Below are 26,941 nucleotides of genomic sequence, written 5' to 3'. Positions count from 1 at the left end.
AGATATTTTTGATGATGTACATAATATATTAATATGTACTTTCTATTTAGGTGGTATGTTTTAATACATCTTAGAAAAATAATGTTATTTTATTTTCATATATTTAAATTAGGTAAATATTTAGTTCAGGATTAAATAAGTAACGCTTTAGCATTTTTAAAATTGTGCTCTACATGTTAAAATAAATTAATTTACAGTAATAATTAACATAAATTTTTTAATTTTTTGTTTCAAGTGTATTAAATGTTTTCCCCATATTTTGCCATATGAAAATCACATTACTATTTATTTTAGGTAAATTAATTTTATATAATTATGTTAAATGTAGAACATAAGTTAAAAAATTGAAGCATTAATAACTTAATTTAAACTTATTTGATTATTTTGAATATAATAAATTACAATGATTTTTCTGAGGGTTTAAATTAAAAAAAAACAACTTTCCACCTAAAGTAAGGTTTTTTATTGTATATTAAAAATAATTATTAAAGTGATGTATATAATTAATTGCAATTAAATGTTACATTAATTTTTAAATCAAAACAAAATGGTAAAATAAAATAAAAATATGTTTTAGTTTTATATCAATTTAACAATAAATTACATTTAGTTATATTTTTAACAATTTTAAAACATTTAATTTAATTTAACATTATTTCCTATGGAATTATATATTAATTTCCTGCCTTTATTCTTTTCTATGGGGAGGTGTTGCAGTACCAGGGGTTGAAATTGTATGATGCTGGACTTACCTCAGCTCTGAACTGGAGTACATTTATGGCTGTCTGTTTTGGATCCTTTATGGCTGTTGTAACTTTTGAAGCTTTTGAAGTGCCATTTGTGAATAGGATGGGCTTTCTCTTTTGTGGGTTGGTGCACGTCCCTCCCCTAATTCATACCTTACTCTTCCTTAATCCTTTGTTACTCATCCCTTAACTCCTACCTTTGAGAAATAAGTAGTCCCTATTTTCCAGCATCTCCTCCTCGCCCGTCTCACATTTACCAATAAAACATATACTTACATGTGCAGAGACCCCACAGTCAGAGCGGAGATCACCACATGTAAAAAGATAGGAGAGGTGGAGGAGGAATCTCCAAACATAGGTTTATGAAAATCATTTTGTAATTTCCTTGTAATACTTTTGAAGTACTACTGAACATATTACAAAATGCAGTCTGTGAGTAGTCCCCAATGTGGTCAATCTTTTAAATGGAACACTAAAATAAAATCCTCCTAAGTCCATCTGGTTAAGGCTGGAGGGGTAATGATGAATTAAATCTAACCCCGTACCTACTGTCCAACATTTTCCTAATGTGGTAAACTTTGGAGTGGGAATGCTAAGTCTACTCCCCCTAAGTCTAACAGTTTTCCAAATGTGGATATGTTTGGAGTGGAGATAGTACTTTTCATGTTCTGCAAAGTCCAACACTTTCCCCAATGTAAGTAAATTTGAAGTGGGAATAGTAAATCTGACATCCTCAAAATACAACACCTTCCCCAATGTTGCTAAGTTTGAAAAGGGAATATTTATTTTTACCACCTACCCCACAAAGTCCAACTATTTCCCCAGGTTTGCTATGAATGGAGCGAGGATAATAAATTTGACCCCTTCTACAAATCCCAACACTTTCTCCAGTGTAGTTACATTTGAAGTGGGAATAGTAAATCTTCCCCCCCACACCCAAAACGTCCCACATTTTCCCCAATGTTAAGGTTGGAGCATGAATATTAAATCTCACATCCTCAAAGTACAACACTTTTCCCAATGTTGTTAAGGTTATCTTACCCCCAAACCCTAAAGTCCAGCACTTTCCCCAATGTGGTTAACTATGGAATTAGCATAGTAAATCAAACCCACCCATTCTTTCCCCCCACATTCTAACACTTTCCACAGTGTGGTTATGTTTGAAGTCGGAATAGTAAATCTGCCACCCTCAAAGTGCCACCTTTCTCCAATATTGTTAAGTTTGGAGTGAGAATAATACATTTGTCCCACCAAGTGTAACACTTTCCACAATGGTGATAGGTTTAGAGTGGGAATAGTAACTCCACCCATCCCCAAAGTCCACACTTTTCACTATTTGGGTACATTATGAGTGCAAATAGTAAATCTGACCAACATCAAAGGTCTCCAGTTTCCCTAATATTCTTACATTTGTAGTTGGAATGGTAAATGTGATCTTTATAAAGTGTTAGCATTTTTTGTATATTAATCCATGTCATAATATGTTGCTTCATTTATATATTTTGCGTTAATTATCATTTTTTTACATTTGCTTTGTTATATACATTCTCTAAACATCTTTTTTAATCCATCTTTTTTTTACATTACATTGCTTTTGAATAATTACAACGCATTTTCTGTAGCATTCTTTTATCACCAGCAACATTTTTTATAGCAAAGTCTTCAACATTTCACATATTGTATATTTGTATTGTACATACATTTTTCTTTGTAGTCATACAAGTTTTTGTTATATATGATCTATAACCATTTTTAGCATACAAGTAATTTTTTCATTTTCCTTTTGTTTTTTATACATTATAATATATTTACAATTATTGCAAAAAAATTGTTAATACTATTTTCAGTACTTTATATAAATGTATATTTCACACATTTTACATTTTGTTTTAACATAGAAACAATTGGTCTTTTCACATTATTCATTCATTTACACACATAAATAGGCAATATACATTTTTTCTTCCATTGTTGCAAGTCTTTTTTTCAAGTACCTGCCAATTTATCCAATATCTTTGATTGTGTAGTCTGTCTTTGTCATTTTGAGTTGTTCAAGGAATCTGTGGTCCCCTTTTCCCATTGATGGTTTCTGGTTCAGGTAAGACTATTTTAAAGTTAAAGTTATTTTCTAAGGCTTTTGTATTGGGAGAGGGGGTAACAGTCTGGCGAGCTGTGCATAGTGTTGTTGTCAATAATGTTAATGAAGTCATTTTATATGTCATATTGATGTTATCAATAATGTGTTAGAATATGTCATAAGTGATGTAATATGTGAGATCATAAGAAGTGGATGGCGATGGTGCGAGTTCTAGTTACTTCAAACAACTCTAACTAGTCGATGTCAGTGTTTTTTTTTAGCTTAAAAAGTTATGTTTAAACTGACAATTTCACTTAATTATAATGTCACTTTAACTTTTTTGTTTTTTTTGTGAATTTCTGAGGCTTTTCTTTAATGCAAAGTAAGATATCATTATCATACTTAACTATAATGCCACCTTAACCTTTGTTTTTTTTCAGTGAATCACTACAGTTATTTTAATGTAAAGTAATATTTTATAACCATATGTAATTATGCTAACTCCCTGCCACACACAGCCTTTGGCCGTGCGTGGCATAGGGTTGGCTAGGCCCTGCACACAAACTCCTGCAGGTAGCCATCTCCCCGGCCGGGCACTGCCTTTGACCAGGCATTCACACATTTCCCGTGTGTGGCCACCCCGTGCGCATATGGCCCAAGGCCATGTGCAGAATGGGCTTGGAGCAGGGCCTGGCCTGTGGCCAAGTTCTGCACCCAACTTTCCCGTGGGCAGCCAACAATCCTACCATGCACAGTCAATTGCAGTGCACAGTATGGGCTATCCACAGGGCCAACTGCCTGAATGCAGCCAACCCAACACAGACATTTACGCTCCTCCTTTTTTTGATGGTGTTCCAATCCCATGAAATTCTCAGGAGTCAGTACTGCCCTGGCCTCCTCTAGACTCCTGTGGGAGTAGAGAAGTCCCACTGGCTCCCACAAGAGTACCGCAGGATCATGGCAACCCAAAAAAGTGTTTTTTTAATAATTGCCCCCCACAAGGTCCACAGGTTCAGGGTACTCCCATCATGCCCTCTTATAGTTTTCTTTGTTTTTCAGGACAGTGAGTCTGAGTTCCTGTGTGCCCATATCCTGAAATGGTGGCCACAACATTTCTCCTCCTGTTGCAGCTAGCCGAAGGACTAGAGGGAGGCTGTCGGTCCAGCTGGACCGAGATGTTCAATGGAGAAAAAAGCCTTTTGACCAATCATATCAGTCTAATACTTGAAGTTGTGTGCTCACAGGACTTTGGTGAGAGTCCAGTGAACCCAGCTGTCCAGGTATACATACATTTTGAACCTTACATTTTCAAAAGTTACTGAACAGATTTACAGGAAATCAAAAAAAGCATACTTCCTAAGCAAGATCTAGCTTTCTGCCAAATTTGGTGTAGTTCAGTTCAGTCGTTTGGGCTGTAGCACCGTTCCAAGTTCCATATGGAAACTGCATTTTGGGACCCACCTTTTTTTTCTCTGCCCCCGCTTGATGGATCATCCCAAAACTTTCAAGGAAGTAGCTGAGGTAGATGAACTTTATTTTTTAAAAGTGTTGTGAAGATTTGTCCGATGGGGGCAAAATTCTTAGTAAACAAAACAAAATGCTCTTCCTATGGTACCTAGGTTCTAACTATAACTACATAGCTACAGAGTGGCCATTGTGTTTGAAATATATATGTATTTTAGATATAATTTTCCCTTTAATATCTCAAAAACTACTGAACAAATTTACACCAATAAGCAAAAGTGTACGTACCGAAAGCTAGCTTTCTGCCAAATGTGGAGTAATTCCCTCCAGTGGTTTGGGCTGTAGTAGGGTCTAAAGGTCCTATGGGAAATAACATGGGAAATGCAACTTTTTTGATCTCCCCCTTTTTCTCGGCCCTCGATTGACGAATCACCCTGAAACTTTCAGAGCGCAACAAAAATCACAGTCACACTTTTTTGTTTTAGAAAATTTTCTGAAGATTCGTCAAACGCTACCAAAGAAATAGGCAAATCAAAATGGATATAGGCAAATCAAAATGGCTATGGAATCATGGTCCTAACTACAACCATCTAGTGGTGACTTCCACTAGATAATATATATATATATATATATATATATATAGTAAACAAACAAAAAAGGTTACAGGGACATTATATTTAGGTTCACAATTTGCACATACAAGACCACAGAAATTCACCAGTTATAGTTACAGTTATCTTGAGAAACTATAACTTGTGCCCTAAGGTAACTTAGCTCACACCCCAGCCATGCACAGTTTTCTCATCAACAATTTTGTGGCGAATTTTGCAGTTATTTTATAAATTATGTCATTGAAGATGTCATGACTGATGTAATATGTGGGGTAAGTAGCAGTGCGAGTTATAGTTACTGCAAGTCGCCCACCTTCCCCTTCATTTTAAAAGTATATTCCCACCAAGACCGGGAGGGAGGTGAAATAAAACCAAGCGTGAGTCACCACGCTTGCTTTTCAAAAAAACAAAAAAACAATTCCAGTGGATTTGCAGATCATATGAGAATACACAGTAACATTTAAAAAAATCATTTTTGACCCTCGGAGGGGTTTTGGTGCGATCCCGCCACCAGCAATAGAGAGTCAAGGTATTCCTACCCTACCCCCTTCTGTTTTTCTTTACTTTTTTCTTGGGACTTGACTCAGTCTGAGCCCCAAGATGGCTGCCAAAGCTGACTAGTTGAAGTGGTGGCAGCCAACCACATCTCAACATGAGATCTGTCGGATATGCGGACCCTCCGCGGCCCCAGATAACTATAAATCTTTTTACTTTCATAACTCCAATACTACTGAATGGATTTACACTAAATCACAAAAAGAGATCTTTCTTGACCTAGATCTAGCTCTATGCCAAATGTGGTGTAGTTTCCGTTCAGCGGTTCAGGCTCTAGTCATGTTCAAAATCACCCCAAAACTTTCAAGGCAGCAGCTGAAGTGGGTGGCAAACTGTTTTTGCAAGTTTATGAAGATTCATCAAACAGTGCCAAAGTTACTAGCAAAACAAAAAATGCTCTGTCTGTGGAAACTAGGTCCGAACCTTAACTACCTCCTAGGTGGCTGTCTCCTCTAGGTAGTTATAGTTAGGACCTAGTTTCTATTTAAAAATCATTTTTTACTTGCCATTATCTTTAGCGCCTCTTGATGGATCCTCACAAAACGTTCCCAAAACATTTGCCAGTCACGTCAGCTCCTGTCTGGAAAGTTTTGGGGTGATCCATCCAGGGGGGTTGAGAAAAAAGGGGGGTCCCAAAACATGTTTTCCCCACTCATTTTATCCATAGATATTTTGAACAGCGATAGCGCTTAAACTACTGGTCGGAATTACACCAAATTTGGCAGAAAGGTATGTCCTGGTCCAGAAGGAAATCCTTTTTTGTTTTGGTGTAAATCTGTTCTGTAGTTTTTGAGAAATTAAGGGGAAAACAAATTTGCATATACAGGGATGTGAAGGATTTGTGACCCCTCCCTATCTCGTGCTGAGATCTGATTTGCTGACAACATTTCAACAAGGAAGCCTTTGAAGGGTTGTCAGCCATGTTGGGACTCGAAAAAAGGTAAAAAATAGGAAAAGGGGCCAGGGTACGAACACCCTGACCCCTTAGCTCTGGTTGTTGGGTCCCAAAGGGGGCCCGCCCCGCTAGGGCTAAAAATATATATTTTTTTCACGTTTGGAGTCGCACTGGATCCGCAAAACCAACATAAAATATTTTTTTTTAAATTGAAGGGCAGGTGGACTAAGCCCCGGGGGCATTTACCGAATAATATGGAGGGGGGCTCCTGGGCTCCTTCTGCTGCCCTGGGGACCGCTACCTCCCAGGGGGTTATAAATAATATGCAGGTGGTTGTGAGCCCCCCGCTGCCCTGGAAATCACAACCCCATCGCAAAAATGTTTTTACATTGTGAGGGAGGTCTGATGTTCCCCCCGCAGCCCGGGGGATCACCACCTCCCGGGACAATATGTGAAATAATTACAGGGGGTCCGATTCGGACCACCTTTTGCCCCAGTGACCATCACCTCCCCAGGGCTATATCTTGTTGGAGGGGGGCCGCGTGGCCCCCCTGATGAAGCCACTGATGGCCCTGGGGACCACCACCCCCCAGGGCCAGCTCCTGCTATGTCCTTGGGTGCCCACCCTCGGGACATTGTGGTTTACTGTGGCTTGGCTGCAGCTTTGCAGCTCTGCCAAGCCACAGCAATACTTCGGTCATGTAGGGACCGTGGTGGAGCCCTTGAGTACCTGAAAGCCCATAAAGGGATTGTTAGACCTGACAGCCTTAAGGTGGTCACACCTACATTTTTGCCTACCTCCCTCCACTTTTTGGATACTGTTTTTGCTGGTTTTAAGACTTTGCGCACCTTACCACTGCTAACCAGTGCTAAAGTGCATATGGTCTCTCCCTTTAAACATGGTAACATTGGATCATACCTAATTGGACTATTTAATTTACTAATAAGTCCCTAGTAGAGTGCACTATATGTGCCCAAGGCCTGTAGATTAAATGCTACTAGTGGGCCTGCAGCACTGATTGTGCCACCCACTTCAGTCACCTCTTAACCTTGTCTCAGGCCTGCCATTGCAAGGCCTGTGTGTGCAGTTTAACTGCCAATTCCACTTGGCATTTAAAAGTAGTTGCCAAGCCTAACACTTCCCTTTTTCTACATATAAGACACCCCTAAGGTATCCCCTAGGTAACCCATAGGGCAGGGTGCTGTGTAGGCAAAAGGCAGGACACGTACCTATGTAGTTTACATGTCCTGGTAGTGTAAAACACCTAAATTAGTTTTTACACTGCTGTCAGGCCCGCTCCCGTCATAGGCTAACAGTTGGGCTGCCCTCATACATTGTTTGAGCGGTAGCTGCTGATCTGAAAGGAGTAGAAGGTCATCTTTAGTATGGCCAGAATGGTGATACTAAATCCTGCTGACTGTTGAAGTTGGATTTAATATTACTATTTTAGAAATGCCACTTTTAGAAAAAGGCATTTAAGGCACTTAAATCTTTCTGTGCCTTACAATCCAAGTCTGGCTGGGTTTAGTTGACAGCTCCTTGTGCATTCACTCAGACACTCCCCAAACACAGGATACTCAGCCTCACTTGCATACATCTGCATTTTGAATGGGTCTTCCTGGGCTGGGAGGGTGGAGGGCCTGCCCTCACACAAAATATGTCCACACCCCCTACTGGGACCTGGTGCATTTCTAAGCCACTCTTTGAAGTCTACCCCACTTCAAAGGCACATTTGGGTATATAAACAGGGCCTCTGCCCCTACCAACTCAGACACTTCCTGGAGAAGAAACTTGAACCAGAACCTGCATCCTGCCAAGAAGAACTGCCTGGCTGCCCAAATGACTTACCTGTCTGCTTTCTGTGAAGGACTGCTGCCTTGCTGTTGCTCTGCTGCCTTGCTGCTCTCTGGCTGTGATGAAGAAGTGCTCTCCAAGGACTTGGATAGAGCTTGCCTCCTGTTCCCTGAAGTCTAAGGACCAAAAAGACTTCATCTCTTCAAGAAGGACTCCTTGTGCGGCTAAATTCAAAGTACAGCCTGCCAGAAACAACGCACAACCTACACCGCAGTCAAAATTTCACTGGACGCCGAACTGGAACGACGCAGCCTGACTTCGCATTGAGAAGATCGATGCAGCGCCAGCGTAGTGACCGGAAATTCGCCACACGGCCCACTGGATCGACGCACAGCTGAGCCGGAACGATGCAGCCCAACTTCCAGAGAGGAATCAACACAGCACCTGGCGTGCGGTAGAAAGTTTGACTCAATGCCTACTGGATCGACGCAGCTCCTGTGACTTCTCCTGCCAGCGCAGGACATCCAGGCAACATCCCCGGAGCATCTGAAAACCCCACAACCCAAAGAGGATCCATGACTGAGCGTCGGAAATCGACACACAACCGTCCGTGCGTGAAAACTAAATGACGCATCGCTGTGTGCGGCCGAGAAATCGGCGCACACCCCTTTGTTTCCACGCTTCTCCTCCTCTGCGGTTCTTTGCGGAGATTTTTCACGCAAACCAGGTACTTGAAAGAGACATTGTTTGCTTTTAAATGACTTAAGACACTTTTTATCACTTTTCAGTGATATCTCAAAATATATATATTGCATTTTAATCGCTTTGACCTGCATTTAGCCAGATAAATATATATTTGTCTAAACACTGTGTGGTGTATTTTTGTGGTGCTATAATGTGTTATTGTATGATTTATTGCACAAATACTTTACACATTGCCTTCTAAGTTAAGCTTGACTGCTCAGTGCCAAGCTACCAGAGGGTGGGCACAGGATAATTTGGATTGTGTGTGACTTACCCTGACTAGAACGAGGGTCCTTGCTTGGACAGGGGGTAACCTGACTGCCAACCAAAGACCCCATTTCTAACAGGGCTAAAAAAAATAAGAGTAAGAATAAACCTACAGAATAGCTCAATGTGAAGTTCACAGGCCTTCATACTGAGGGTTGAGGGTTTGAGTACAGCTGGACTCAATTCCCAGTTTTTTTTATTTTATTTTTTGCTAGAAATCTTTAAAGCTCATCCTGAAAGGTAATATTACTCTTTTTAATTTAGAAATACATTTGTCTTTTTTAATTGTCCAGAAATATCTCATTCTAAGAATACCAAATATCAAAGCCTAAAATACTCTCTATCTCTGTCCATCTTTCTCTCTCCCTCTCTCTCTCTGTCTCTCTCTCTATCTCTTTCAATCTTTCTCCCACTCAAACACCCAGTCAGACACTTATGCACCCACTCACAGACCCACTCAGACACTCACACACTCACTCACAGATCCACTGAGATCCTGGTGCATCCACTCACTGCTCCGGTCAGACCCTCATGCAGCCACTCACAGACCCACTCAGACTGTCACCCACTCACTCACAGACCTACTGACATCCTCATGCACCCACTCACAGACCCCCACACACACTGACGCACCCAATAAAGCACTCTCACACCCAGGCAGGGAATCTGACAGCCACTCCCACCCACAGATACACACTCTCACACCTATACTCACACCCAGAGAGGCCGCAGCCAACTTCCACCGCACACGGCCAAAGGGCCGTGCACAGCATGGGGTTGGGTGGTTAGGGGGGGTTGGGTGCCGAGTCCGGTTGCAGCCCAGGCCTTGCGGACAACCTCCCCTGCGCAGTGGCAGTTGTCCACAGGGCCGGGCCCTGAGAGCAACCTCCTATGAGCACCCAACCTTGTACCGTGCACGACCTTCACGTCTGCGCATAGGTCATCTATCAAGTATTAAAGAATGTACGTTGATAATTTGGTGATCAGCAAGTTTCATTTGGTTTAAATGGATTTAGCCTTCGGGTTAACTTGTTTTAGGACTGGTCAGCAGATTTCTGCTACTGTCATCATCATATAAATTCAATGTCACACAATACAGACTTCAAAGTTTGATGTTGGCAGCCAACGTGTGTTTTGTTGGTGTCCCTACTTCTTCAGGGCTGTGAATCTAAAAAGTTTCCTTTCTCAAAATTTTAGGTGTAAATAAAAAAAATCTCCCTCGCAAAGTGACAATGTCTGAATCCTTGACGTGTGTACAATTATCCATGCATTTCTCCCATCAAAAAATCTGAAAATTCAGTTGTCACAGGGTGGTAACCAACTCAGAATATTATTTCTATCAGTGAAGTTATGGGGTTCTTTCTCCACCATGTAGGAGCTCCCGTCATGCTCCGTGGCTGAATCGCTGAACGGCACAGAGAAGGAATGGCACGAGGACGAGGAAGATGCGCTGTGCTGCAGCTTGGATCACCGCAATGCCCGCAAGCTGTTCAGCAGTAATGGAAAGCTGCAAAGAGGCACGGGTAGGAGGAGCGTGAGTCCAGAAGGGGGAAAAAGATTCCCTTTATAAATGATCAACTCCACTACCGGAGGGAGCTTTTCTTACCGTGCCTCTTCTCTTGGTCAGTAGCCTGTAACCCCCTCCCATCCAGCAACAGTACAATAGCGTTGATAGCTTACTTGGGACTGACCCGGCAATAGTAGCTACAGTCGCCCTGCATGGGCCCTTAAAGCTATAACAGCTTTAAAGCTAGGGCATTTCAGATTCCTGGTGACTATAAATTTAAAATTTTCGCTGAGATGTTGGCACTTGCAATATGTAGGAGGTGCACACTTGAGGAGTTAATTCCTGATTTTCAAAAAGCTGGAGTCCCAGCAGGTCATTAGGTTCAGCCAAAGCTCATTTGCATTCAATATGAAATACCAGTGAGGGGGCTGTGCTGCAGAATATGTAACTATGACAGGGGGTGATATAAGGAGGCCACTTGTGGTTCACTTACAGTATGGAGCATCACACAAATCACTATATTAATTCCTTTCTGTTGCTCTAGGCAATCAGGGTGCCATGTCAAGGCACCTCTTTTGGACTAATGAGGGAAGTAGGTTGAAGCAGGGTCACTCGAGGGAGGGAAATTGTCTCAGACTCCCTAGGTGGGAGGGCTTGAGGAGGATGTCACTTAGGGGGAAGAGAGGAGGGATTAGAGGCACACAGAGTAGGGAAGTGGTAGGGGGTTAGATCAATTATTGGGGGGAAAATATGAGATCCCAAAGATGAATAAGTTCAATGTGTGCTTGTATAGGACAAATCACTTGTGGGGAATAAATGATATGCCAGAAATGAATAACTCTAAATGTGCGGCGTAATGGGGGAGAAAGCTGGAGAGTATAATCTGTGCCAAATGCTAAAAGTAATCCTCTCGGGAACACATGAAATTGAATTAAGACAACCTCAGCTACTGCCTCCGGCTTTGTATTGTAGCTTCCCCTACGTGTGTTATATTGCAGGCTTACTTCTATTGTTGACCAATCCAGCTACCGTCATTTTCGAAGCATGCTTTAATGCCTATTTGCTTGAATGGCAATACTGCCTCCTGAGGGACTCGCTGGAGTTTCCAGAGGACTGGACACAGGTAAGTCAATATTTACTACCAATCACCCCCCCATACCTGCATGCCATCTCACACCCACACCCTCACTTCCATCAGTCAACTCCATCACACACTGCACCTACACATCTCACTAATCCCAATGCCAAGCCCTGCATGCTATACCAATGCATGGACACCGCTCCCAGCCCTGCATGGACACCCATCACTAAAGCATGCACAGTATAGGGAAACTAACAATCCCACAATACATCACCATACACTAGCAAAAGCTGGCAGGGCAACACCAACCATAGAGGGGAAGCTTGGGAAGTACAAATGTCATACACTTGAAGCATAATACATAATTTACATCCCACAGGTACCCCAGCCAATGTCAGTGAAGAGGAGGTGCCACCACTATCCAGTACCCCAACAGAAGAGGCTCCCAGTGATGACAGGAACTCTGGACTACTGGATCTGGAGGACCTACCTGGCCCATCAGGGACCACTGGACAGCCGGTCACCCAAGCCCACTCACAGACCACCACAGAGCCTCCCCCATCAGGAACCAACACCACAGCGCCCACCCAATGCCTATTTGCTTGAATGGCAGGATTGAATGTTACTTTGAAGCTGGTCTCTTGAAATCTTAATGGCCTAAACAATAGGAAAAAAGGCACAATTGAAGCGTGGATCAAAGCTGAAAATCCCTCGGTAGTCTGCAAGAGACCCACATTTCAGCCCAAAAACTTTTTCATGTTTAAAAACTGGGCAGACTCTAAGGAGTTTTCAACAGCTCAAGTAGCTCATAGGGGTACCACAGTTATTTTTAAAGGGTTTGGGGCTCAGGTGCTAGACTTTGGTGCGATAAAACTGGGCGCTGGTGCTGGGTGAACTGCTCTGTGTCCTCTAAAAGACTTTGGGCCTGATTCCAACCCGGGAACCGGCATTTGGCCGCCATGCGGGCAAAATACCGCTTCCCTCATTCCGACATTCCCGCTGGGCCGGCGGGCGCTAACCAAGTTAGCGCCGGCCGGCCCAGCGGGATTGGGGGCCGCAACACAGGAGCCGGCTCCAAATGGAGCCGGCGGTGTTGCGGTGGTGCGACGGGTGCAGTTGCACCTGTCGCGCTTTTCACCTACCTGGCCCATCAGGGACCACTGGACAGCTGGTCACCCAAGCCCACTCACAGACCACCACAGAGCCTCCCCCATCAGGAACCAACACCACAGCGCCCTCCCAGCGTACCCAAACCTCTCTCCCCAGGACATGTCAATCAGCAGTGTGCCCACCCGTACAGGGACCCCAGGCCACGCCTCACTCCTAAGACAATCAGGGACCTGGGGTCAGTGCCAGTGGGCACACCTTTCAGGGGACAGGGGTGCAGGCCAACAGGGACAGTGGGAGGACTGCTGTGCACCAGGGGAGAATAGGAGCAGGGAACTGACTCTCCAGGAGGCACTCTCCGAGATCTTGGAAGCATACCAACATTCCCAGGATATGATGGGCCAGATCCTAGACAACGTGCAGGAGAACAGGCGGCTGCAGGAGGGACAGTATCAGGGGATCAGGGAGGACTTGTACGCCTAGAACAACACCCTGATCTCAATAGCAGGGGTGCTGGCAGACATGGCCAACATCATGAGGGAGGCAACATCATGAGGGAGGCAACAGCACACCAGCGGGCCCCTGCCACTAGCCAATTAACTGAACAGCCCTCCACTTCCGCTGCCATTAGTGGCCAGGAGGTCCCGCCACAGGACCCACAGGCCACCAGCATCCTTCCCCCTGCAGAAGGTGAACCACCCCACAAACGTTCCCTGCAACCCAGACAGAAGCCAGAGACACTTGCCAAGACTACCGCCAGGAAATGAGACTCTCCTGATTGTCCCCCTTGTGTCACACCCTGTCACCTTGTCCACCTTGAACTGCCATTGCTCCCCTTCCTATGGCTCCTTGTACACTGCACCTGTGCTACAAACAGACTGGAACAATACACTGGACTTTCCTCCATCATCACCCCATTCCATTGCACTTTCTCCTCTTTTTCTTAGCACTACAATAAACACCCTTGGATAAAACGTGACTACTAGTATTTCATGTATTGCAAATTTGTATTGATTGAAACAGCTACATCCATTGCAAATGAACTGTACATAGTGAGAGCATAGAATGAATAACCTGTTGCTGGCTGTATTGATCACATCAGGACATTGTTGTCATATCACCAACATCTGCAAAATGATAATCCATAGGTGACAGTAAGTAGAGGTAACACGTGATTAATGCCAGAATGCCACTGCCACACAGAATACAATTGTCATTGAAATGTGAATTTACACTGTCTCACCTGTGTGTCATTGGAAGTACTGACAGATCAGTAATGTTCTGTTGTCCACATCCTCATCCTCTGCCTCCTCATCCTCATTGTCCTCAGGGTCCACTGCTGCCACAGGGGCATCTCCAGTCTCCTCCTCCAGCAGAAAAGGCACATGGCATCTGAGGGCCAGGTTGTGCAACATGCAGCATGCCACTACTATCTGGCAAACCTTCTCGGGTGAGTAGCACAGGGATCAACCTGTCAGATGTGGCACCTGAACCTGGCCTTCAGGAGGCCGAAGGTCCTCTCAATGATCCTTCTGGTTCGCCCATGTGCCTCATTATAACGTTTTCAGCCCTTGTCCTGGCATTCCTCACAGGGGTCAGCAGCCACAATAGATTTGGGTAGCCAGAGTCACCTACAAGTATTGAGGGACAACATTTAGCCACACACTATCCTATTTGGTTAACAGCAGAGGCATACACTAACATACACTGGGTGGGGACCAAGGCGCGCCCATAAGCTACACCCTGTGCCTTTGTAGTTGGCCCATCACATGTGGGATGCTGCTATTCCTCAGAACAAAGGCATTATGCACCGACCCAGGATATTTAGCATTGATGTGGGAGATGTACTGGTCCGGCAGGCACATTATCTTCACATTCATGAAGTGGAAACTCTTATGATTCCTATACACCTGTTCATTCTGCCGGGAGGTGGGGGGACAAACGCAATATGTGTTCCGTCAATCGCCCCAATAATATTGGGGATATGTCCCATTGCATAGAATCCGGCCTTCACAGTGGTCAAATCTTCCAGCTGGGGGAAAGCAAAGTAGCTGCACATGTTTTTAACCAGGGCAGACAACACTCTTGCCAGCACAATTGAGAACATTTGTTGTGACATTCTTGCTGCCAAGCCCACTGTCACTTGGAAACAACCTTTTGCCAGGAAATGGAGCACTGATAGAACCTGCACAAGAGGGGAGATCCCAGTCGGATGACAGATAGCTAAGATCAGGTCAGGCTCTAACTGGGCACACAACTCTGTGATTGTGGCCCTGTCCAGTCTATAGGTGAGTATAATGTGCCTATCCTTCAGTGTAGCTAAGTCCACCAGTGGTCTGTACACTGGGGTATGTCTCCATCTCCTATTGATTTGCAGTGGTAGGCATCTTAGGGGCATAAGAGTAAGTAGGCTGTCACAATTTGAACAACTATACTACAACAGCAGTCCACATCGTGCAATTATGTACTGAGACAGTGTAATTTTCAAAGTATGTGCCTATTTATCTTGTGACGCAGCAATTATCGATCGGCCTGTTCCCCCCTCCCTGAAATGGTGACCACCTGTTCTGTTTGGTATGACAGGTGGAAGTGAGGTAATTCCACCGACATTGTGCATCATGGTCGTCGGCGGTGGTGAACCGCCGTGCAATTCCTCATTGGATAATATTGGGCCCTATGGACTACAGTGGCCAATGGGGATGTACGCCACCGGTGACGGTGTACACCGCTGCGGACGTGACTGTCATTTTCTCAATCATTCCTCAGTTGTTTCCTGCCCTTCCACAGGAGAAGACCTACACTGCATGTGCTGCTGTGACCTGTGTCTGGAACCCACCATGGCTTGAGTGACCTGGGAAAGGGTCCCAGTCTTGGAGTTGAAGCGACTGGTGGATGGGGTCCTACCCCAGTACGGACTGCTGTATGGGCCTCCAGACCAACAGGTGAGTACACTGTAGGCACTATGCATGTGGCATGCATGCATGGGGATATGTGTGAAGGCTTTGTGTAAGGGGGGGAATATCTGTTGGTGGTGTACCTGTCATGCACTGGGCAATGTGTGTGCCAATGGTGATGGAAACGGGCATGATAGGCCATGTGTGTGGAAATGGTGGGAGGACCTGAGACAATGGGCACAGGAGACCACGGAGGCCCATCTGGGGATGGCCTCCTAGTGAGAAAGGGGTACTCGTTGGACCCCGGCCCCCCCATGATGGCCTGCATACTGGCCGTGGTGTACCCTGAGCTGGATGGGCGCTTGAGGGAATCACAGCAACCACAAGGGGGTGAGTACAGTGAGTATCATTACAACTTTTGGCTGGTGGGGTGGTATTCGAGTGGTGGTTGTATGTTAGTGGGTGCCCCTAAGGCCAGGCCAGACATTGCCGCGTGGCCTTTGAAGGGTAATGATTGCATGGCAAACACAGGTAACCTAGCTTGTTAGTAGTCACTTCTAGGCAGGACTGCGTGGGTCCCAGGTGTGTGCTCCTCCTTATGCCTTGGTGACTAGCCATTATAGTGGTAGTGCAATGCATAGTGCGTAAGCCTGTTCCCTGTGTGTGAGGGTGCGGTGTACGCCAACGGTGGTGTTGGTGCAGTCATTGACCCAGTGTATCCTTTTTCCCTCTCCCCCTTTTCTTGTTTTTTAATCCTGTCCTTGTGTGCATTAGCATCTTCTGGCGGAGGAGCAGGGGCACTGGTGACAGAGGGAGCTGCATCCCACATGACATTGGAGGCAGAGTCCACTGACGGCGAGGGAACAAGTGGGATGGAGGGCTAGGGGAGCACCACGGCGGAGACTGGAGGGGACAACACAGACTCTGATACCTCCTATGATGGGAGCTCCATGGTGGTTGCAGACACCTCTATGACCACCCCAGCTGCAGGTACAGCCCCCACCCCTGTACCAGCACCACCCTCCCAGTAGCCCCTCAGTGAGTTCCTGTGCCCGCTCACCCAGGAGGGAGGGCATCTCCTTCGCCCCAGGCACCTCAGGCCCTGCCCCAGTGAACCCTGCTGCCCTGAATGAGGAGGCTATTGACCTCCTGAGATCCATCTCTGTAGGGCATTCAACCATTGTGAATGCCATTCACAGGCTGGCATCCCAGATGCAGCAATGCAATGCATTCCTGGAGGGTATTCATGGTGGATTGGCAGCCCAACAGAGATCAATTCAGGCTCTGGCTTCCTCTCTGATGGCAGTCATTGTCCCTGTTTCTACCGTCCCCCCTCCAACTTCCACTTCCCAGCCCCATTCTCCTCATCCCCAACCCATCCCAAGCAGACATACAGATGAGCATGCACACAAGGCAACACACAAGAGTTGGACAGGCAAACACAAGCACCACACTTAATCCCACAGGCACTCACACAAACACCATACCGTTGCAGACATGACAAGATCCACTGCCTCCACTGTCTCCCCTTCCTCCTCCTCCACCTCCATCCCAGTCATGTCCACACTCACACCTGCATGCACTACATCTACATCCACTATCAGCATCACACCAAGCAGAACACACACCTAACTGGCAGACACCTCCACAACAGCCATGCACGCGTCCCCTGTGTGCTCTCCCACTGTGTCTGTCCCCCCTCCTAAAGGACACAAACGCAAGCACTCACACACCCAACAGCCTTCCTCCTCGCATCAGCACACATCCCATGCACCTGCACCCAAATCCAGCAGACAAACACTTCCAACAACCACTCCCTCATCCTCCACTCCCATTACTCTTCCCTCCTCCTGCCCCAACGTCCCTAAAATGCTTTTCCTTTCCCAGATTGACCTCTTCCCTAGACCTCCCCCATCCTGCACATAGAGGCATGGTACCAAGGACACAGCCCACCACCTCAGCCAAAGAGTCCACAGGGACAGTGGTAGCACCAGCTACTCATGGTGGTAAGGATAGCAGACCTACAACACAGAAGGAGAAGGAGCAGGCACCACCAGGGAAGAAAGGGAAGAGTCCTGTACCAGCTGTGAAGAAGGGGAAGGGCCTGCCCCAGCTGTGAAGAAGGGGAAGGAGCCTGCACGAGCTGTGAAGAAGGGGAAGGAGCATGCACCCCGAGGCAAAGAGGGGAAGAGCCCATCCATCCCTGTCAGGAAAGGTAAGGGATCTACGGCCCATGGACAGGAGGAGACAAGGCACTCTACGCCAGCGGAGGCTGCCAGGCTAACACTGCCACCACCACCAGCTGTCACTGGCCCCCACCGCCAGCTGTAGATGTGCAGCAATCAGGGAGTGCAGGGGCTGCCCAGGAGACTCATCCAAACACCACCACAATGCAGCCATCAGTGCATGCAGGGGCTGCCCAGGAGCCTCCTCCAACCACCACCACAATGCACCCATCAGTGAGTGCAGGGGCCGCCCAGAAGACTTCTCCAACCACCACCACAATGCAGCCATCAGTGAGTGCAGGGGCCGCCCAGAAGACTTCTCCAACCACCACCACAATGAAGCCATCATTGAGTGCAGGGGCTGCCAGGGAGACTCGGCCGGCGGATGCCATGTAGGCCACCCTCCAGGGGCTACTGTGTGGGCTGCCCCCTCCAGAATCAGTGGGCATCACCCACTTGGGAGACTGTGGCCTTGCACTCCCCAGGACAAAGCAATGGGCATGTTGCCCCCTCCAGAACCGATGGGCAAGTCACCCACGTGAAAGACTGTGGCCTTGCACTCCCTGGGACAAAGCAATGGGCATGTTGCCCCCTCCAGAACCAGTGGGCAAGTCACCCACTCCAGAGACTGTGGCCTTGCACTCCCCAGGACAAAGCAATGGGCATGTTGCCCCCTCCAGAACCAGTGGGCAAGTCACCCACTCCAGAGACTGTGGCCTTGCACTCATCAGGACAAAGCAATTGGCATGTTGCCCCCTCCAGAACCAGTGGCAAGTCACCCACTCCAGAGACTGTGGCATTGCACTCCCCAGGACAAAGCAATGGGCATGTTGCCTCCTCCAGAACCAGTGGGCAAGTCACCCACTCCAGAGACTGTGGCCTTGCACTCCCCCAGGACAAAGCAATGGGCATGTTGCCCCCTCCAGAACCAGTTGGCAAATCACCCACTCCAGAGACTGTGCCTTGCACTCCCCACGACAAAGCAATGGGCATGTTGCCCCCTCCAGAACAAGTGGGCAAGTCACCCACTCCAGAGACTGTGGCCTTGCACTCCCTAGGACAAAGCAGGGGGCATGTTGCCCCCTCCAGAACCAGTGGGCAAGTCACCCACTCCAGAGACTGTGGCCTTGCACTCCCCAGGACAAAGCAAAGGGCATGTTGCCCCATCCAGAACCAGTGAGGACGTTCCCGCATTCGGCTAAGGTACCCCTTCCCCAGCCCCCTGACGTGCCTTCCCACTTGCAAAATGATGCCCCTGCAGTGTTCTCTCTGGCTGTATCAAGAAACATTTTGGGCCTTGGAATGTGCCCTGTGGCCTTGTGTGCCCTCATGACTTTGGACTGGCCATTGGCCTTTTATGGACATTTGTATATATTTGGTTTGTGTAGTGGCTTTTGCTATGCTAATACATTGTCGTTACTCCAGCATTATGGTCCGTGTTTTATTCTGCTGTTTGTCTTGTGCGATTGGTTTACTGTGCAGCTGGTTGTGTGTATGGTGTGTGTGTTTGTCAGGTGTGTGTCATGCGTGTGTGTGTCACTCTCGTTTTCCTCCCACCCGCCCTTCTGTGCTAGGCGGCTTTACTCACTATCGTCATCTTTGTCGGCATTGGTGTTCCAGGTGGAGCATGACGTAGAAGATCATCGGGAAAACTTGCAGTTCAGGTTCCATGGCGAAGTGGATCTTCTCTGTGTCTCCAATGGTGAGTCCTTTCACTTCTGAGCTCTGTTTCTGCCAGGCTTTTGCTGGCATTGGTACCGCCCTGAAAAAGGTGGCGGATTGCAGCGTCATGATATGGTGGGCGGTACTTTGGGGGTCATTCTAACCTTGGCGGTCCAAGACCGCCAGGGCTAAAATGACGGGGGCACCGCCAACAGGCTGGCGGTGCCCCGCTGGGCATTCTGACCGCGGCGGTTCGGCCGCGGTCAGAAGTGGAAAACCGGCGGTCTCCTGCCGGTTTTCCGCTGCCCAAATGAATTCTGAATTCTGCATTCTGACACCCCATACCGCCATCCTGTTCCTGGCGGTTCTCCCGCCAGGAACAGGATGGCGGTATGGGGTGTCGCGGGGCCCCTGGGGGCCCCAAAAATAATTTCAGTGTCTGCTTTGCAGACACTGAAATTCGCGACGGGTGCAACTACACCCGTCGCACCTTCCCACTCCGCCGGCTCAATTCTGAGCCGGCGTCCTCGTGGGAAGGGTGTTTTGCACTGGGCTGGCGGGCGGCCTTTTGGCGGTCGCCCGCCAGCCCAGTGCAAAACCCAAAATACCCTCAGCGGTCTTTCGACCGCGGAGCGGTATTTTGGAGGGGGAAGTCTGGCGGGCGGCCTCCGCCGCCCGCCAGACTTAGAATCACCCCCTTTGTCTCCCGCCTGGCTGTTGAGGGCTACCGACATGGTGACGGTTGTTTCTGCCATGTCGGTTGGTGTGGTACACTGGCTGTCCATGGGAGTTATCACCACCATGGTCATAATTTGGCGGTACTTACCACCAGCCTGTTGGCGGTATTACCGCCACTTTATCACCCACCGCCATGGTCGTAATGAGGGCCTATATCTGCAAACAGTGGAAAAGTTTTATTCAGACAAAGAGATCACTGTGGGATCCTTAATAGGTCCTGATAAATGCCAAGTGACCCTTTGAGGCATAGGTATTTTGCCTGAAACATGCTGACCCAGAAACGCTAGAGATACTAACTCTCTCATATAGCATCTCCACCTGTTATTAAAATAGTCAGGGTGTTCTCTTGATAAATAAATCAATTCAAGATACCTGAGATAATTTTAGATTTAGGATTATCCGAATATCAAAGATCTCCCTTGATGCTCAAGGTTGAGCTGATCCAGATAATTTAGGTATCTGGATGAGGACTTCATAATGGAGCATGCCACTAGTAACCCTAGTGGTTGAGATTTCTAAAACAAATCCCTAGGGCTACTTTACACAGTGGACATTAGAGAGACAAAAACCCATAATAGTAGGTCCTCAATTTTTGATTATTTGCTTGAATCGGGGACATTGAGGGGACAAAGTAAAACCCTTCTCACTCCCTCATTGTGATTGTAGGAGTGACATAGAACACAATAATGGGGGGGACGGGGAGTGCATTTAGGTCCAGCATGCAAGCTCTCTAAATATACATTTATACAAGTGAAATATGCAGTTCCTAAAAAAATCAGAAAGGAAACAGAACAGGCAGTAAGTCAGGATGGGTCTGGGCAAGCAGATCTGGGGAATCTGATTGCTCAGAAGCAAGAGCCCTCACACATCCAGATGGGTGTCTTGTTTCATCGAAGGCAGCTCCTTGTTGGGCTGGCACTGCAATACTCAACAAGCCCCTTGCAGGGGCTCTTTGCTGGAGGTCTTTTTAGAATAATATGCTGTGTAAGTGGAGGTGCTGTGTCTGTAGATTGGTATAAGCGTGGTATAAAAATAACTAAGAGAGACCCTGAAAGTCTTAATATGTGGGACCTCTTGTTGTAATGAAAAACAAAGGGTGGATGTGTTGGAGACAATGATCTGGTACAGCTCAGAGGAAAGTGAAAATGTCAGTCAACATGTTTTGTGCCATGTAAAGTCCCTGCGTATCTGGGCACTTCGTCAGGGCCATGTAAACTAATCTACCAATTATTGTGGTTATAGTAGTGGTAATTAGCAAGAATGCCCAATCTCAAACAGTCACCTTCAAAGTGTAGGGTATACCTTATGATATCTAAAATCTGACCTGCAATGGAAAAGAGACAAATAGAGAGTGAGAGTTAAAAACAAGGAGGGTATTGAGTAGGCCATACCCTATGGTCACATTGCAATGCTTTAGGCAATTGTAGAAAATCCATGCCGTAGTGCTGTGGGTGTTAAGCATGAATTCCACCTCATTTTTGCTTATCCAGTCCTGGGTTTCAGTTGTCAGCACTACAGAAATAATTTGAGTAGTAGGTCTTGTTGTGGGATTGCATTTTTCTACGCTTTCATTGAGTATAGGAGGCATCTGACTGAAGGGAAAGTGTGCATTACCATTAAATATGACAATATTCTTGGCTGACCTCATGAAAAGTATCTAGGAGTCCCTCTTGAGCTGAATACTGACAAACAAGTGTGTGCATCAGATGGCAAGGGTAGGAAGGTGTGAAGACTTTTGAAAAAGTTTCCTAGTATGTTTTGTTGCAGATTGGAAGTAGTTGTTGAGAAGTCTATTCTCCCAAACCCATTGGAGGTCTTGTCGATTGTACCAGAATCCAGGTTCGTCACCACTCTGAACCTGGCATCTGCATCGTATCAGATCAAATTGCATGGTAGCTGTAAGGATCTTAGTGCATCTGTTACCCCCATTGAATGTTACAAATTTTGCAGGATGCTGTTGGGTCTTGTTTCAACAGTGTTGTTTTTCAGAGGGTTATGCACAATTTAGTAGGTGATTTCATGGGTGAAAGATGTTTTCAAGGTAATGTTCATATTTGAGGCAAGACGAGGGAGGAACACAACTACAGACCACAGAGTGCAAAAAATGTTAGAGCAGTTTGAGGGTGTAAGTCTCACTTTAAAGGTAAGTAATTGCATATTTAAGAAAGGAGAAATTACTTTTTTGGGCCATATTATTTCCCAGAAGAGAGTAAGGGCTAAGAAGGACCTTGTGAATGTCCAGTGCAACCCAGAAGCTCCTCATAATTAGGAAGAGGTGATATTTTTTTTGTCATGGCAGTGTTTAACAGGCAATATATTCCTAGCAACTCAGCTAAGACTGGTGCTTGCAGAAAGATTTGTAAGAAAAGTGTTGTGTGTTTGGAATGATAAATGGAGTGTGTAATTTGTTCTTCTGAAGAAGGAACTTGTTGAAGCTCTGGTGTGTGTGTTTGTACAGTGATGAGACACCTTTTTGGAACTGGGGCTAATGGGAAGGGTCTTGGTGCAGTTTTGTAACAGAAGCATGGAAGGAATGAAACCATAATCATATGCATCAAGAGTATTGAAGGGTGTTAAGTTGAATTAATCAGTTATTAAAAGGGTGATTTTGGTGGTAAGCTGAGATGTAGAGACATTTTATGGGTTATTGTGGGCTTGTGTTTTACATTGTGAGATCAGGTCACAAACCACTGAAGGAGATTTGTAGTTAAAAAAAGGCTCAATTCAGTTTCTGCTCGTGTTCAGAGGTGGATTGTTGAGCTCCAATAGCTGCTCTGGGATATTCCTAAGAGCAACTGTTGCGCCATAGAAGACCTTGTTTTACCTTTGTGAATTAATACATTTCTTGGTTGACAAATGGTGTCGCTGACTGTAGTGGATGAGTATGTTTGTTTGGAGGAAAGTGTCTGTTTAGTTTCACAGGGGGTGGTTTCTGAAGAGGGGTGGCTGAATGAAGGGACATTTGATGCTGTCCTAACAATGTTTGGAGTATGTGTCAAAATGATGGCCAGAAAAGAGATTAATCCAGCCATGTGTTTATTCTTTTTCAAAAGAGAAAGAATAACTAGCTTTTGATAAAATCATGAAAGCATACAATAAGTTACAATATCAATGTTATAAATAAAAGCAACACGGTATAACACAAGTGATTTAAAAGCCATTCAATCAAAACTAATAATGTATTAAAAAGGCAGCATGGCAGTACTACACTTAAGAAGAGGGTGCAACCCCATCATAGTCTGGTGTATTTTAGTAATCTAGCTTTTTCCTAAAAATAAAGCAAGTAAAATAGGCAGAACAAATTGTTTCCGTGGGGTCCTATAAAATATCTAGAAAAATAAGGCCCTCATAATGAACACAGCGGTAAACACCGCACTGCCAGCGGCAGCGGTAAAAACCGCCAACAGACATGCGGTCCGGACCGCCAAATAATTAACCAACTGAAACACAGGCATCCTGAAAACCACCCACCACCAGCAGAGGACTGCCGACAACGGCGGCAGAGCCCTCCCACAGGCCGATGGAAAGGCCCTACCTGCCCATCAAATAATGAAGCTCTAGACCACCGTCAGTTCCGGGGCGGGAACCACCGCCACAGGAGGAAACAAACCAAATATAAGGAAACACTCACCGGAGGCTCACACAACATGGCGAAGCAGACATGGATAGAGAGCTGCAGATCATGCCAGCCCTGCTCCTTGCCATATACCTCCACAACCGAGACTACTGACGAAGCGACGACCGTAAGTACCACAACCTACGAAACAAGGCAAGAAAGGGCACAGTTATATACCCACCCACTCCACCCTCCCTGCAACGCTCCCACAACCCTTCACAGCAGCAGAAGCCATATACCCCACAGCAAGAGGGACTCACCCGACACAAGGCAAATCCAACCTGTCCAAAGTTCATACATGTGCCCCACACCCACAAACAATGAAACAAGAGACCAGGGATCCAGAGTGTGCCTCCATAAACACAGGCCACACATTAACCTTTATTATGCTCACTGAGCAACCGAAGTGGATATAAGGCCAATGGCCAGTCCATCTGAAGACAAGTCCGATGGGCCACAATGACCCCAACCTGACTCCCACAAGTGCTACGGTACTCCACCTCATAGGGGCAACAATGGGGCATCCAGGAACCTCAGGGAACATGGACAGGGGGTGGTGGCGGTGGGGATTTACGACGGGGAGGGTCTTAGATTTTCGTTCGGAAGGTGAAAGGGGTTTCGGTTTGGCCTTGGAAGGTGGGGGAGTGTGTTTGGACCGGGTGGAGGCAGATGGAACAGGCTCAGCAAGGGGCTTCTTCCTCTCTGGGGAAGGGGCACGGGAATGTGAAGGGCGGACATGGGCGGGCTGTGATGTGGAAGGAGTGGACAGGGCAACGAGGTGTGCACATTTACAGACGAGACGGGGTGGGCCAGTGGGTTGGAATAGGTCAGCACGGGAGAGGAAAAGTTTATTTGGTGCAGTTGGGTTGGGCCTGGTGGAAGGCATGGGAGTGGAGGTAGAGGGAGTGGTTGTAAGTGGTGTAGGTGTGCGTGATGTGGGTGCAGGTGACTGGACAGTATGCTGAGGTGTGGTGGATGTGTGATGGGTGGGTGTTTTGGTGCGTTTGAGTGTCTTGGGAGGAGGGGTGTGGACACAGTGGGACAAGACAGGCTGCCAGTGTGAATGTATGTTGTCTGGGTGTCTGCAAGTCTGGTGAGTGTGCTGCTTGTATCAACTAAAGTAGTTGTGGTGAGTGCAGGTGTGGTGTCTGGGGTGCATGTATGGATGTGTGCTATTGTGGTGACTGCAGGAATAGGCTCAGCAACAGTGAATGAAGGTGCAGTGCCTGGGGGTGTGCATGTAGAGGGGACAGACAGGGAGGCGGAAGAGGTGGGCACACTGGGGGAAGTGGACATTGTTGTGTGTGCATGTGTATGTTGGCTGTGTGTCTGCTTGTGGTAGGAGGTGTGGTGCCGGTGTTTTGAAGTGTGCTTCTTGTGTGTTGACGTGTGTGTCTGCGTGTCAGAATGTTTGCTTTGGACGAGTGAAGGGAGTGGGGTGCTGGAAGGGGTAGAGGAGGATGGAGGGGGGACGGAATGACCAGGGACACTGGCTGGCATCCAAGAGGAGGCCAGAGCCTGAAAAGATCTCTGTAGGCCAGACACGGCACCATGAATGCCATCCAGATAGGCATTGGTCTGCTGCATCTCTAATGTTAGCCCCTGGATGGCATTGACGATGGTTGTCTGCCCTACAGAGATGGTTCTCTGGAGGGAAATAGCCTTCTCCGTGAGGGCAGCAGGGCTGACTGGGACAGGGGAAGAGGTGTCTGGGGCGAAGGAGACACCCACCCTTCTGGGTGAGCAGGCATGGTCAACTCGGTGGGGATCAAATCGGAGGGTGGTGATGGTATGGACGGTGGCGGAAGATGACACAGTAGGTGTGGGCCCACTAGGGTCCACCACCGCCAGGGAGCTCCCATCGGAGGAGGTATTGGAGTCACTACCTCCAATGGTAGTTGCCTCCCCGTGGTACTCCCCTCGCCCTCCAACCCACTGGTCCCCTTGGTGTCAGATGACTCTGCCGCCAAGGACCCGTGGGCCGCTGCCTCAGCTCCCTTGCCAGATGATGCTGATGGACACAGACAACACAAGAGAACAGGGATGGGGAGACAAAACAGGAGAGACACTTGTAAATAACTGAATGGAGGTAACATAGTGGCTCATAAATACACCCACCCAGAAGGCCATCCAACAGGCAGCACCTACCGCTATACCCATGGCTATTCCCCTGACTAGTGCCCAGAACCCTGCTCTACAGCCATTCCCCAAATAACCTAAGGACCTGATGTGTAGTAGACCTGACAAAAACACCCCTTCTCCCCACGGGGGCCATAATGTAGATGGACATCAGTCAGAGTCCCTGCAACTAGGCAGCGTAAATCCGAATGCACACACACACACATGCATCAAGGGTCAAATACATTTTATGTGTACTCACCCCCTTGTGACTGCTTCGCAGCCTTCATTTGCCCATCCAGGTCTGGGTTCGCCACTGTCAGGATGCGTTGCATAAGGGGGTGTCAGTGCCCGATAGGCACCCCTTCCCCTTTGGGAGGACTTCCCCAGCTGGGCCTTGCAGATCTTTCGCGCCCAGCGCTGCAGGTCCTCCCACCTCTTCCTGCAGTGGGTGCTCCATCGGTTGTAGATCCCCAGGGTCCACACCTCCTTGGCGATGGCATGCCAAAGACCCCTCTTCTGGTGGGCGCTTACCTAAAAGGGACACACATAAATGTAAAACAGAGGTCAGGCACTGGCCAATCATATACATACGTTCACTATGGGACAGACAGTACAAACCGACTAACAGCACATATACACGCAGCATGTCAGGAACCCTGGCCCATCCAGTGTCAGAGGTACACATATGTATGCAGCCAACACCAACCATTACACACATCCTTGGCCCCCAAGCCTCCTACTCACCTGTACCTCTGGCCGTCCGTAGAGCTTGGCGTACAGGGGCAGGACCCCGTCCACGAGCCTCTCCAATTCCTCTTGGGTGAAGGCCGGGGCCC

The sequence above is a fragment of the Pleurodeles waltl genome, chromosome 5 (assembly GCF_031143425.1).
Source record: "Pleurodeles waltl isolate 20211129_DDA chromosome 5, aPleWal1.hap1.20221129, whole genome shotgun sequence".
NCBI classification, from domain to species: Eukaryota; Metazoa; Chordata; class Amphibia; order Caudata; family Salamandridae; genus Pleurodeles; species Pleurodeles waltl.
This window is presented reverse-complemented; position numbering follows the sequence as displayed.